Raw genomic sequence first — 3,249 nt, 5'->3', positions numbered from 1 at the left:
CCATCGCCAAAATAACCCCCTCATCTCATTCTGCTCCTGCTAGTCCTTCAAAAGAAGATGCTTTGCACTAACGCAAGTTTTGCATCTGTATAATAAATAGCATCYACCATGATGTCCATATTGTTTATATTGCGAAGTGGAAACATTTTTTAAATTCCTCCTCTCACTCTGTGACAAAGGCACCTCATGCAGCATCACAGCACACATCCTCGAAGTGATGCAAAGTTTACAGAAACAAGCACATGAAGTGGCTTATTATGAACYATGTGATGTTTGATCAGCTTATTACAAAAATGAATTCATCACCTATTACTGGTTTAAGATAATATATTMTTTAATTTGACAGAAATGAAAGCCTAAGATAAAGTAGAAACACATCAAAAAACGTTATTGTGAACAGTGGTGGTGGCAGCATAATGCTCTGGGAATGCTTTCAGCTGCAGGGACATGCAGGCTGTTCAGGTTGTTTGGAACGTGTAGCTTAAAAAAAAACAGGGCAGTCCTGGAAACTAACCTGCTGTTGGAGCTACTTTCATAGTGCAATTATGTTGTCGTGATGCACCCTTTAAAGACTCATTGCACAGTMACAATATGATGCTGCCGCCACCATGAGAATGGTGTGCTAAAGGTGAGGTGTAGTGTTAGCTTTCCACCACACATTGCATTTTTGCAAGAAGTCCGAAAAGTTACATTTCAGCTTCATCTGACCASAGGATCTTCYTCTACATGTTTCTTRAGCTCACTTTCCACAATTTGTCAATCTTTCCGCTGTTCATCAAACTCAGATTTCTGAAATGCACTAACTAATAGTTGACATCWCAACTGATTATGACAATAAAGCTGAGGATCTCTGCAGCTCCTCCAGAGTTGCCAWGGATATCTTGGCCATTTCTCCTTGCTCAGCCTTTCAGTTTAGATACATAGTCATTTCTTTGTTGGTTTACTGCTAAGCCACACTTTCCAATTTTGATTATGGAATGAACATGGAGATAAAACTGCTCAATATATATTKAGATTAAAACACCAAYTATATGRTATCTGACAGCAATTGATTGCATCCATATTTATTTATAKGTATGAGTAAAGGAGGCTTAAWGCACATCATAGTTTTCTGATATATTTATATATTTAAACATTCTTATTACTTAGCTGCTTCATTATGTACAGCATTGTTTTGCTAGAAGACATAAAATCCAAACAATTTGTTGTACCATAATACAAATGAAAAAAAAGGAAGAAAAAAAAACTATAAATATTTTTGTCTAAAAGACAAAACTTCAGAAGATGAATAATAATAGGTCTTTGTTGTCTGCATGCGCACCTATTGTGAGAGAAGTTTCAGTAGCGTGAAAAATCACCTAAATGTGACTTCAGACAGCGACGGAAGCTTCCTCCAGCTTGAGGTCCCCGTGTCACTACCACACAGACACCTATTCTTCATATATAAATTAGGATTCAGTCTTTAAGCTCACAAACGTGAAAAATCAGGTATCACTTATTAGGACCCCAAACTGTCAATTACRCCCAGAGCTCAATTAGAGTAAATAAACTTACATGCGGGACTCCCATGGGACCCGTAGAGACAGTTGCCTCACAAGTTCTGAAAATGACAGATAGGGATAAATGGGTTTGTTCATGTACTATGAAATAGAGAAGCACAACGCTATCGTCAAGCAGTAACGGGCCAAATATATAGGTAGCATTTCTAAACAATGGAGCCATACTATTGTTTGATGTTTGAGTGCTTGACAAGCACGCAGCCAGCATGTCCCCCCCTTCAATTCACTCTGGTTGAACTCCATGAGATGACTGATTAGACTGTGTGCGCTCCATCTCAAAAATGAATACAAAAAACAAAAATCATTATTACTAAAGGAAAACTGTAGCACTGTAATATTAATTGGAAGTTTAAGGCAAGTATGGAGTCAGTTTGTATTGTTGTTTACACGACCGATATTGGGTTGCCTCATTCCAAGAAGTCTCCTCACTGGCATCACAGTAATTCACCGTACTTCAGTTTCGCAGCCACATACTGTTATCTTTACTAGCTCTCAGTTAGCAGTACATTACCCGAGTCTCGGGCGAGCTATTCTAATGYAATAAAATGACCATTTCCAACTCTTTCAGCTCTTTGTAGCAACTCAGTCTCCTGAGGCCACTGGTCTTCAGATTGCAGGGCGTTTATGGCTGTAGGTTGTTGCAGTATGCAGGAGGAGGAGGGAGGGGTCATCAGATAAGAGAGGAATTTCTAGACTAATTAAACCCTTTGAGAATCACACTACAGTGATTTACAACTCTCTGTACCAGTTAACCCGACTCATTTTTATCTGTCATATTACTCAGATACCATATCTACCTCTATTGCTTAAAAGTCTTTTTTTTTCTTTTTTTTTTTGTCTGCAAGATTATGGAAACAAGAGGGGGAGATAATAGAATAAACATCAAGTGAGTTTTAAAAACAGTTTCTCACTCATAATGAGAGCTTTAAAGGGCATCTAGTGTGTCCAATGAAATAGTAATAAGCACACAACTCTTTGCATAATACTTACCCTATATTAAGCTTTTTCCATTGTTTAAGATGGCACAACATTGTGCTCCTACAACAGCAAAATAAACAGCATAATCATGTCAGTATCACCATATCCTTKGGTTACTGAATAAAGAGCAAGCATTTAATCCAATCAGTGCAATGAAACAAAGAAAAGCAAAGTTGTGAATAGCAAAGTCTACCAGGCATAATTCCTTTTGGCTGGCTCCTGCAGAGGGGTATGCTAAGATAGAAAGTATTATTTTCCTAAATGGAAGGTGTCAGATGGTCACGGAAATGTGATCGGCTGTTCAAGATCACTGCTTCCCATCTGCAATTTGTGACGTGTGAAAGATTCAGCCCAAATGTGCTCACCGAGCGTAAATCCTCAGCACTTTCTCTTATCGTGGAAAAGCAAGATAACCAGCTGTTTACAGATCAGAGAACATATCATATTAATATCATGGAGGGTGGGGCAGGGGTGGTGGGGGCAGGGGGGGAGGGTGATATCATCTTGTTTGTAAAATATTTTGTTAACTAAGTGTGGTGTGGTATGGCAACCTATAAAGTGAAAGTTGTAATTTGTGGGTTTTTTTTTTTTTTAGTGGAGGTGAGGACCGTTAAAAGGTTGTTTTTTTTTCAAAGAAGAAAAGAATTAAAGGGAGAAAGCAGAAAAATGTTTCTGCTCCCTAGCAAAGACCCGAATGAGGTAAAAAAAAAAA

Source organism: Poecilia reticulata, linkage group LG17, assembly GCF_000633615.1.
Source record: "Poecilia reticulata strain Guanapo linkage group LG17, Guppy_female_1.0+MT, whole genome shotgun sequence".
Classification (NCBI taxonomy): Eukaryota; Metazoa; Chordata; class Actinopteri; order Cyprinodontiformes; family Poeciliidae; genus Poecilia; species Poecilia reticulata.
The sequence above is the reverse complement of the archived record's forward strand: the minus strand, read 5'-3'. Positions refer to the sequence as shown.